Source organism: Rhinopithecus bieti, unplaced genomic scaffold (genome assembly GCF_001698545.2).
Source record: "Rhinopithecus bieti isolate Rb0 unplaced genomic scaffold, ASM169854v2 scaffold_19685, whole genome shotgun sequence".
In the NCBI taxonomy this organism is placed as follows: Eukaryota; Metazoa; Chordata; class Mammalia; order Primates; family Cercopithecidae; genus Rhinopithecus; species Rhinopithecus bieti.
In genome coordinates this window covers 769,536-781,766 of record NW_016809568.1, presented here as the reverse complement: position 1 = coordinate 781,766, position 12,231 = coordinate 769,536, and positions in this window count along the sequence as shown.

Genomic DNA, 12,231 nt, shown 5'->3' with positions numbered 1-12,231 from the left:
TTTTTTTTTTTTTTTTTTTTTTTTTTTCAAAGGAGAAAGGATATTTTGTATTTACACAAATATTCACCACACCCTGTGCTGTTCATTCTTTTGTGTAGATCCACATTTCCATCTGGTATTATTTTTCTTCACCCTGAACATCCTTTAAGATTTCTTATATGGCAGACTTGCTGGCAACAAATTCTCTCAGCTTTTGTTTGTCTGAAAGATTATCATTTCACTTTTTTTGAAGTGTATTTTCATTAATATAGAATTCTAGATTGACCAATTTTTCTTTAGGCCCTGTAAGATGTGCCTTTTCTTCTGGCTTCTATTGTTTCTGTCGAGAGGTCAGCAGTTATTCTTACAACGTTTCCTATATATAACATGTCTTTTTGCTCTATCTGCTTCTTTAATTTTTTCTTTATTACTGGTTTTCAGAAAGTTGATTATGATATGCGTTGGTGTGATTTTCTTTGTGTTTCCCCTGCTTGGGTTTTGTTGAGATTCTTTGAATATATAGTTTTCATTAAATACAGAAAATGTGGGGCCGTTATTTCTTCCAGTATTTTTCCTGCCTCCCTCTCTTTCTGGGACTCCAACTGTCCATGTGCTAGACTATTTATTATTGTCCCACTGGTCACTGAAGTTCCATTTTCTTTTTCCAGCCCTTTTTTCTCTGTGTGCTGTAGTTTGAATGGTTTTGTTGCTATGTCTTCAGGTTCTCTGATATTTTCATCTGCAGTGTCTAACCCACTATTAAGCCCTTCAAGAGAATTTTGAAATCATATTTTTCATCTATGGAAGTTCAATTTCAATTTGGTTCTTGTTATATCTTCCATTTTTCTCATTATGTTCATTATGAAATTGCTCACCGTATTTATAATAACTATGTTTTAAAGTCCTTGTCTTCTGCTTATTACATCATCTCTGTCATTTTGGGGCTTCTATCTATGAACTGAGTTTTTGCCTGATTATGAGTCATATTTAAATGTTATCTGCATTTTTGTAATTTTTAATAGATCCCAGACATTATGAATTTTACATTGTTTTCCAGATTTTGTTGTCTCTTCTTTTAAAGAATGTTGAATTTTTATTTAGCATTTCGTTATATGTTAATCTGTTCAATGCTTTTGAGGCTTGGTTTTAAATTTTGTTATGGTGAGTTTAGGTTTGTCTAGGACCAGTTTTTATCTACTACTAAGAAGAGGTCTCAATCACATGCTCAGCACTTTTGGGGCTCTACTGAATGCCCACGTGTTTTGTGAGATCTCTCCATTCAGATTAGTCAGTCCCGTGTGAACTCTGAGAATTGTTCAGCTTACCATTCTCTCGTAGTGGTTCTTGTGGAATCTCATCCTACATGTATGCAGTTGAGCCAAAGCTTCAAGGAGTCCATGGGTATTTCTAGAGCTCTGTCTCTGCATAGTTCCCTCCTCTCGAGTACTCTGCTCTGCAAATTTTAGCTGCCCAATCTTCCTGAACTCTGATCTCTGTTTCCTCAATTTATAGAGACTGCCATGATCTAATTGAGTTCCCCGATACTGTGTGACATTCCAGAAAGTGACTCCAGGTAGAAAGCCAGAGCAATCATAGAACCCACCTTGTTTATTTCTCTTCTTTTTATGGATTACAACTTTACACCTTTTTTCCAATGGATAAAAATAGTTGTTTTCCTATATTTTATCCAGTTTTGTAGTTGTTCAAGGTGAGAAAGCAAGTTGATTGCAGTTGCACTGGGTCAAAATATTTTTTGGCTAAAGAAAATCCTCATAAAACAGAAAACTTGCTTGCCCAGTTTGAAAGTTAGTATGGATTAAAGTGGAAGTCTATGATGTTTTTTGGTAGATAAAAGTTCTTAATTTATTAATAAAAGAAGCCATATTTATCAATCTTTTCCTTATCATTTGTACATTTTATGTCTTATTTAAGAAATCTACACATCCTTTAAGGACCTAAGAGGATCCTAGCTTCTGAGATGTGTAATTGAGAAATTTCTATTTTAAAGTTGTATCTATTTACAATGTGTAGAACCTTTCAAAACCCACTCTTTATTCTTCAACCCTTAATCATCCACTTAGTATTAGAGAAAATAGATCTGTTTGACTGTTCCTGATTGTTAAAACAAACAAATCTTAAATTTCATCCTGAAGTTCTTAGAGATCTCACTAAAAGGTATAGAACTACAGGGAAGAACAAAAATACTGAATGTATGGATGTCAAATTGTCTTTACCTTTTCTTGTATGATCATGAATAATAACTTTTCAATGTGATACAATGTAGAGATGTTCTCATCTCTGCCCTCCCTGTGCTAGATTTTGAGTATACAGATAAAACATATTCATGCCTTTCTCTTAAAAAAAGAAATTATTTTCTTATATTACATTCTACAAGTCTTATAATCTGCTTTTTTCATTTAGTTTTATTATCCATTTACAAGCAACTTGTATGTAATTTTTTACATGTGGATAAAAATTTGTCACCAAATCATTTATTGAAAAGTATACCTTTTCCCTATTGATTTGCAATGCTACCTGTTCCAGAAATCAGATTTCCAGATGTGTACCTCTATATCTTGTGTTAAACTAGTCAACTTCTTTATCTCTAGGCACTATGTCACAGTCTTAATTATTAGAGCTGTAGAATACTCTGAATTTCTAGAAAGGCAAGTTCTCCCATCATGTTCTTCTTCAGACAAGACTGTACGGGCTATTCTTGACCATTTGTACTTCTATATAAACAATCAGTTTGTTAAGTTTTAGACTATATCCATTAAGCTTTTCATTGGGAGTGCATTGAATCTATGGATAAATTGGTAGACAACTGATATCTTTATAATATTGGGTGTTGTGGTAGTTTAAAATATGTCCAAAAACTCTTTGACATTTCCTTTAAAGGGTGGAGACTAATTCTCCCCTTGAGTGTGAGCTTGACTTAGTGACTTGTTTCTAACAGTTAGAAAAAGCATAAATGATGATGTATGACTTTGAGACTTTCTCTTTTGGATCATAGATTCTGGAGGAAGCCAACTATCAAGTTGCCATATGGAAAGACCTATGTTTTGAGGAACTGATGCCTCCAGCCAACACCCAGTCAGGAACTGAAGTCTCTTGCAGACAGCAGTGTAAGTGAGCTTGGAAGTAGATCCACTAGCCCCAGTCAAGCTTTCAGGTCACTACATCCTCAGCTGACATCTTGATTGCAACCTCACAAAAGACCATGAACAGAACCATATAACTAAAATTCTCTTGAATAGTTGACCTGCAGAAACTGTGAGTTAATAAATGTTTGTTGTTTTAAACACTAAGTTTAGGGTAATTGGTTATGCAGCAAGAGATAATTAAGTGTTCACATCTATGGATATTGTGTGATATTCCATTTTATTAATCTTCTTTAATGATATTCAGTAAAGCTTTGTAATTATTTCCATAAAGCTCTGTGGAAATCATTCCTAAATACTTTAAAATTATGATGCTATTATAATTTTCCTTTTCTTCTATCTTCTGTGTGTTACGGGTAAAAGAAACACAGTTAATTTTGTGTGCTTATTTTNAAAAAAAAAAAAAAAAAATCAGCCAGGGGCAGGAGAGAGAAAATGAATATGCAGAGCACAGAGGATTTTTAGGACAGTGAAACTATTCTGTATGATACTATAATCATGGATACATGTCATTATACATTTGTCAAAATCCATAGACTATACAACACAAAGAATGAACCCTAATGTAAACTATATACGGACTTTAGGTGATAATGATGTGTCAGTGTAGATTTATCCATTGTAACAAATGTTCCACTCTGGTGGGGGATGTTGCTAGTTAGGGAAGCTGTACATGTATGGCGGCAAAAGGTATGTGGGAACTCTCTGTATCTTCTGCTCAATTTCTACTGTGAAACTAAAACTGCTCTCAAATTGTCTATTTTTAAAAGGGAGAGATGGAATTTGGTTCTTGTTTCATGTTGGAACTGCATATTGAAGTGATTAATGGATCCTGGGTTTGTCCCTAAAATTGGCACATACTGAAACATGCTTGACATATGCTTTTATGTTTTTTTTTTAATTTTGTAAAGGATGAAATGTGGGTAGAGGGGATGGATGGGGAAAAGAGAGATGTAAATCATTTTGAATATTATATTTCCATGATTTGAAACTTTAACACTATATTATTACTGGAAAATATTCATGTTTGCAAAAGCCTGCAATGGGCAGGATTGTTTTGATTTGTATTGCTTTGTTTTTCAAGAAAAGAGAAACAATTGTAAATAACAACCCACTCAATGCCACAGATGAGTTAATGTTGCCAGATTTTGTGATACTATGTACCTTATATTATAAGGCTATAATCACAGTGTAAGTCTCTCTGATGTATCTCTTTGTCATTCACCTTTTCTCTATCCTGTTTCCTGCTCCAACTGGAAGTGAGACATACAAAGCCACAATAGACTGGATTATAATGGTTCATTTATTGAGTGTATAAGATATGCAGGGCACTATGCAAAATGCTGTGTTTGACCCTTCTAGAATGAACTGGAAGACCTGGTCAGAAGTTTAACAAGCTATGCAACCATCTAAACAATGTGTCACTCACAGTCCCAAATCAAGCAAACTACCTGGCAATGCTAATAACAATGCCAGATAGTGCTTTTTGTGTAGACATTACTTATGAAGAGCATGGCTTTCTTATAAGGTAACAAATATGAATCTGGATTTTTTCTTCTAGAGGAAACATATGAAAATTTTTTTAAAGATACGTTGGTTCAAAAAAATGAATTAGATACACATCCTTTTTAAAACACAGATAGATTAAAAGTAAGTGCTGGGCGTGGTGGCCTGTGCCTGTAGTCCCAGCTACTCAGAAGACTGAGGCAGGAGGATCACTTGAGCCCAGGAGTTTGAGACTAGCCTGGGCAACACAGTAAGACACTTTCTCAAAAATATTAATTAATCAATTAATTAAAATAAAAAAATTTAAAAGTAAGTAACTTTATTCAGATTTAAGATGGGGAATATAATTTTGGTATCCAATTGTGAAAATTATGCCTTTAGGATTCAAAGAGATTCACAATAGTTATTGTCTCCTTTCCAGATGGGTCAGAATATTTTTTGGCTAAAGAAAACCCTCATAAAACAGAAACTTTGCTTGTCCAGTTTGAAAGTTAGTAAAAGTGCTTTCACAAGGGGGCTGTGGAATGTTGTTCCTGTGCTGTGCAAATGTCTACACTTTGGGCTCTCACTTCAATGCAATCAAGCAGTAAAATCCTAGGAACATCATAGAGCTTTCCAGGGAGTGTGCAATGTCTCTGCCCATTAAGGCCTCCTTTCACTTTATTAGGTATACGTTTTATTGTTACTAAAGGAAGGACAGAAATTAAGTATGATAAATTTAAGATTGTTTCATTCTTTTCTATCATATTTGCTTGAGTTTGAAGAAACTAATCAAGAAACAATGTAGAATAGCTACAATTGTAAATTTTCACCCCAATTTTTAACAAAGGGAAAAAAGAAACAAAGTAAAAAAATTCCTTGTCAAAGGATATTTAGAGAAGTGTGGAGGAAAGAACCTATGGTTTGAATTTGAAGGCAGACAGTCCAATGTTCATTAAAGCACATTGGACTTCAGTGCCTTATTTATGTGTTAGGTAAAATAAGGACTTCTGTGAAAGGCAGGATTAAATAAAGTGACCTACGTAAAACCATGCAGCTCAGTATCTGTCTTCCAACAAATGTTTTTAAAATGTTAATTTTTTGAAAGAACAAAATACTCATAAGAAATACCAACTGTTATTCCCATTGCCATTGGAGGAGAGCCTGAGGAAATCTGGACATTCTTGGATTTCTGTCTTGAATACTACCTTGGCCAATTCTCTGTGTCTAGTTTCCTGGAGTAATGAAAATTTGTTACATTTATTGAAACTTTTTCAATGACAAGTGAAAGAAACCCAATACTATCTAGGCTAATTAAAAAGGAGACAAGTGGCTCACACAACTAGAAAGTCCTAGATGCATCTGGCTTTTGGGCACAGGGTCTCAAATGTGGTCGTTTATCTGCCTCCCCATCTTTCAGCACTGCTGAGTTCTGTTAGTCCCTGTGTTTCATCTGCTGAATGCACTGGATCGTCCCAAAAGCAGTGGCAGGGGAGTTCCCACAGGGAGTCCCCAAACCATCCTGAGATGGGGTCGGTTGGAATTCCAAAGAAAGAAGCACTAAATGCCAGGGTGAGCCACCCAAAGCATTCATTAGGGGAACTTGCATACAGAGTGCTGCAGCATATCCTCATGATGGACAGCAAGAGAAAAAGGATGTTCTACATGGGTAAGTTGGCAGTGAGGGGGTTGGGGGTTTCAGGAATTTGGCTCAGGGCCAGGGCCAGTTTCTTTCAGTGTTTTGGGAAACAACCTAGATACCTTTATCAGTGCCTGGGAATTTTCAAGGCCCCAGTTTGAGTTAAAGCCTATGGGAAAAACCTGCAGCTGCCTGGGTCACAGAGCAGTCAAGGCACTCTGATTTTCAGCCAGGACACAGAAAGTGGGGGGACTGAGGGGACCCTACACTCTGTTAAAGAAAAAACTTATCACTACACTTGTTAAAATGGCAAGGAAGATTTTATTCAAGACTATTGCAGTAACAGTCAACTCTATTGCAATAGGATAGAGAGATAGGACTCAACTCCAGTAAACAAGTACAAGTAGAGATTTATAGCCAAGGAGTAGGGTGAGGAGGTGAGTGAATGGAAAATTACTTAGAAAAGACATCAAAGGTAGGGAGATACTTGCTAAACCAACCTAACAGGATTCTTGCTAAAGGCAGATCAAGGACTTATATATATGTATCAATGGTGGGGGTTAAAGAACTTGATCAGATACCAAGGATGATTAGATATCAAAGGTGGAGGGATTCTTGCCAAACTGACTTAGCAGGATTCTTGTTAAGATTGGGCAATGCAGGCCCAGCAAGGACAGAATAGGCACAAAAGCCCAAGGTCAAGGTTTAGTTGAGAAGAGGGCTCAGAGGAGCCTAACTAAATTTTGTTGAAGGAGAGAGTCTTTGTAACTCCCACATGCCAATCAAGATTTACATCCTCCTGTTCTAGCAAACTCAAGGGCAAACGCTGCTCATTCCCAAGACTCCTGGTTGAAAATGACTCTGATGGGTCTGGTGTGGTCCCCATGCTCCTCTCTGAACCAATCACCATGTCTAGTGCAATGTACCATGGCTGGTCAAACTTGGTGTATGTTACTTCCCCTTTGAGTGACAAAGAGCCCCAGTAGCATCATACAGAAGATAGGAGATTTGTAAAGGATCCAGAAAAAGGAAGATGGGCAAACATGCCAAGTGCTCAAAATCTGTGGCTGCCACAGTCCATTACATTCATAGTACACATTTTCTAGAGGACTTTGATTTCATAATAGCAAATATGAATAGTGATGATAGAAATTATTTTAGATGTGGTTCACACATCAGGAATGCTTTATGGAATATGCTTTGATTTATCATATTTATTTTTCTTATCTCCCAGAACACCCCAATAAAAACCCAGTGATCCAGACCAACCATTCTGCTTGTCCTCCCCAGCCAGGCAACTCTTCCTGCTGAACAGATGGACCACCGCTACCACTCAACTCCAATCATGAAAGCCCTGTCTGTCCTCCGACCTTCTTAAATACTATCTCCACCATGTTGCTTTTCCCACAAGCCCTCAAGAAAGCATCCCTCCCTTATCCAACCTATACAGAACCAAGCTTCAGAACTTTGTGTAATTGAAATATATGTCTCTTCTCTCTTCATTACTCACAAACTCACATCACAAACTCCTTAGTTTGTGAGTCCTTTAAGAACTATGTCTCCTGTAAGAATGTTATCTAATGCTAATGATTATTTTCTTGTGTGCTTCATAGGAGGTTATACAATTTCAACATCAGGCCATAATTAAAGCTGTGGTGCAAATAAAATTTGCTTAATGAGCTAGTCTATTGATTGCCATTTGTTAGGAATGCACTCTGAGTGTATAACCTTTAGCTTTTTTCTTTTTCCAAGGTTTTACTTCAAACAGTTGTTTATTTGGGTGTTTGCATATATGACCATGTGTAGACATTTTGAAGAGGACAGCTTAAGGGGCCCTTTATTAATCCTTTGGAACTCTGTTTTACTACAGAACAAGCATTGAATTGGGAAACAGAAGACCTGACTTCTAGACCTATGAAGTGTTGGACCTGGTAAAATGTAGTGCCTCAAACTCCTTATCTGTAACTTGAGGGATGCTCCTAAGGTTCTTTAAAGCCCTAAAACAATGTATGGTTTCCTATTGTTCCCTATGTATTTGTGGGTCTTTGTTATCTCAGGGACTTTCTCCACGCTAATTCGTTTAAATTTTGTAAGTCTCCAAAACTGTCTGGTTCCTGTCTGATACAACAATAAATACTTATATCTGCATTGCTCTAAATAATTTGTCAAGAGCCTTCACACACACAATTGCATTTGATTTTCATAATAATGCTTCCTGATAGACATTATCTTCCCCATTTTATAAATGAGAACACTGAGGTTCAGAGAGGTCCCATGACTAATAAGTAGAAGGTCAAGTGTTGGACCCACGTCTTTCGACTCCAAGGTTCTTTTCACTTCTCTACAATGTCAGGAAAAGAACCTAGAAAGATGCACTTTATTGCGTGTTTTTGTACAAGATAAACAAGAACATAAATTAGTATTTGAATATTCATTACAAGTTTTTGGCCTGATCTCCAGACAAAGGCAATAGGACAGATCACAGGGCCTCAGCTCTTGTGATGACTTGGCCTAAGAGCTGCTCTCTGGAAGTGAAAAGGGAATGATGTGTGGACTCTCCTAACCCACCTTGGGTTATATTTTAAATGAAATTAGAGAAAATGTACAAATATGCAGAAGGTCAAACAAGGGTGCACTTGAAGGAAGCTCCAGGAAGGAAGACTCTTTTGCAAACACACAAACCTGTTTGTGATAACTTTGGAATGTTGATTTGAACCTAAGTATTTCCCTTTGAAGTATCACCCATACTTCACCTCTCCACCTTCCCTCTCCTGCCTCTCATTGCTCCTTCCCTTCCTCCCCAGGCAGCCAGTCTAAATAGAAGTCTGCAAATTTCTTTCAGAATTGCTCTCCATAGGAGGCACTCCCCTAGGGACTAATAGTTAATTTTCCTGGAGCTTTGAAAGCCAGTCATCCAAAAGGTCTCTATCACTTTTCTACCCTATTATTGAGGCTATTTTGTCATCATCGTTATTGATGATCCCTTGGATTTGAGTTGAATAATACCAAAGACCATCAACTCAGCCCCTGAGGCTAACCAGTAGAGCCCCCACTCACCACTGTTTACTCTCACTCAAGTGGTGTGGCCTTCAAGTTATTTCTTTCATATCAGTATGTTTAATTTGGCCAGTGCCATGATGTTCAGGGAGAGAGCTTTTTATCAATAGGTTAAAAATAATAATAATAATAGAGGAAGGCAACAAGGGGAGGTTACCATCATTTGTGAGAACTAACTGAGGAAACAATCAAATCAAACAGCAAATTCACACAACAGTAATAACCGTCAAGCCATTTCAACTACAAGAACTGAGCCAACTCAAAAATAAAATAAAATAAAATAATAAACTAAAATAAAATGAAGAGGGGAGGAGGGAAGACTGGGGAGTAACAAAGATATACTATGTTTGAAGTATCTAATGTTCATACAGATCTCCTTCTCCTTCTCCTCTCCTTCCCTTCTCCTCCTTCTCCTTCTTCTTCTTGACAGGGTCTTGCTCTGTCGCCCAGGTTGGAGCGCAGTGGTACGATTTCGGCTCACTGCAACCTCAACTTTCCAGGCTCAGATGATCCTCCCACCTCAGCCTTCCAAATAGTTGGGACTACAGGCATGCACCACCACATCCAGCTAATGTTGTATTTAGAAACCCCATTTAGAGATGGGGTTTCGCCATGTTGCCCAGGCTGGTCTCAAACTCCCGGGCTCAAGCGATCCGCCTGCCTTGGCCTCCCAAAGTACTGGAATCACAGGCATGAGCCACTGTACCTGACCCAGATGCTTCATATTTTCAAAATGAAACGGGTTAACTCCCATTCAGAGATCTTGCCTGTGCCCTAAAAAACTCATCAGCCAAATTAAAGAACACAGGAATTTGTGTCTGTATATGACTGGGGAGGGGGTCTCCACATTCCCCTTTCTGAAAGAACAGTAGGTCTCTCTCTTGAGATTGCAACTAACTACTGTCTTTTTTTTACTTTGAGCTAGTTATTCTTTCTTATCCTCAGTTGCTCCATATGTAAAAATCAAGGCAGGTATACAGGTCTCAGATAATTCTGGTAAGTAAGAAATGAGCCAGGCGCAGTGGCTCACACCTGTAATCCCAGCACTTTGGGAGGTTAAGGTGGGCAGATCACCTGTGGTCAGGAGTTCAAGACCAGCCTGGCCAACATGGTGAAACTCTGTCTCTGCTAAAAATACAAAACTTAGCCAGGTGTGGTGGCTCACGCCTATAATCCCAGCTACTCAGGAAGTTGAGGCACAAGAACTGATTGAACCCAGGAGGCAAAGGTTGCAGTGAGCAGAGATCCCACCACTGCACTCCAGCCTGGGTGACAGAGTGAGACTCTGTCTCAAAAAATAACAATAATAAAAATAAATAAGATAATGTGTGAAAAATACCCAGTCCAATTCCAAGCAGAACTGGTGATCAATTACAGATAGCTGTTGTATTTTTATTGTTATTGAAATCTCTGTATGCCACTATCTAGATGTATGTCAGTATTTAGAACAAAGTCTACATCTATACATCAATATTTGAATAGCTGTATGTCAATATCTAGATATCTATAGATCAATATTGAGAACTAAGGACCCTACCACTATTCTTTTATCCAGGCATGTGGCCTGAGAAGAATTTCTTAGCTAATAAATTGCAAGTCAAGAAATAAGAAAAATATAGCAGCACCTCTGTTTTCTGGACTACATATTCCATGCCTTTCAGCTGGAGAACCAAAACTCAGATGACATTAAAACAGCATAATAAGTGCTAAAGAGGATATATATTTTACATCAAATATATGAAATATTAATAATATTGATGTTTATATTAATACATATGTGCTTTTAATGGAAAATGTATTCATATAACTTGCATTTTAACATGTCACCCTCATGTAAGACTGCAGAGATGTTCATACCCTAATCCCCAGAATCTGTGACTATTTTACCTGACATGGTAAAAGAAACTTTACAAATGTGATTGTGTTAAGGGTTTTGAGATGAGAGAATTATCCTGGATTATTCAAGTGAGTTCAATATAATCACAGGGGTTCTTATTAGAGAGGGGGTGAAGAAAGAGAGAAAGAGGGAGAGGGAGAGAGGAAGAGGGAGAGAGACAGAGGGAAAGAGACAGAGAGGGAGAGAGAAAGAGAATATAATGATACAAGTAGAGTTCCAGAGGAGAGACACTGCTACACTGCTGGCTTTGAAGACGAAGGAAGGGGCTATGAGCCAAGGAATGTAGGCAACCTCCAGAAGCTGGAAAAGGCAAAGAAACAAATTATCCCCTAGAACTTTTAGAAGAAATGCAGCCCTGTGGATCTATTTTAGACTTCTGACCTCCAGAACTATAAGATAAATTTGTATTACATTAAGCCACTAAGTTTGTGGTATTTTGTTACAGCTGCAGTAGGAAATGAATACATTGAAGAAATCTGATGTGACCCAGCATTTCTCACTGAAAGCCCTAGAAACATAAATTGGGATGTCTCATACTTCTCCTTTTGGACAAGGGTAGGAAGTTACCCATCTGTACCTTTACAGTTTGGAAACTGTGATGATGTATTGGAGACGTGTGTAGCAAACACCAACACAGCCTTGTTCTATTTTGTTACATATGCAAATTAATGTTTCTTAAAACAAAGATCCCATGTAAATACAACCTGGAGATTTAGATGTCTATAATCATCTGCAAAATCTCTTGTTTGCAATTCAGGTGAGCTATTTGACAGAGTGGATTCCCTCAAAACTTGTAAGGTCTCAGAGAGATAGAAAACTTGGTCTAGCAGCTCCCTACTGTTCCTGATCTCCAAGGCAATATGGAAATGCAAAAAACAAGGAGAAGAAGAAAGAAAGAAGAAAAGAAGAAGGAGAAAGAGAAAGAGAAGGAGAGGGAGAGGGAGAGGGAGGAGGAGGAGGAGAGAAAGAGAAGGAGGAGGAGCTACTTTCTTTTTCAGGTAGTTTTTTTTTTT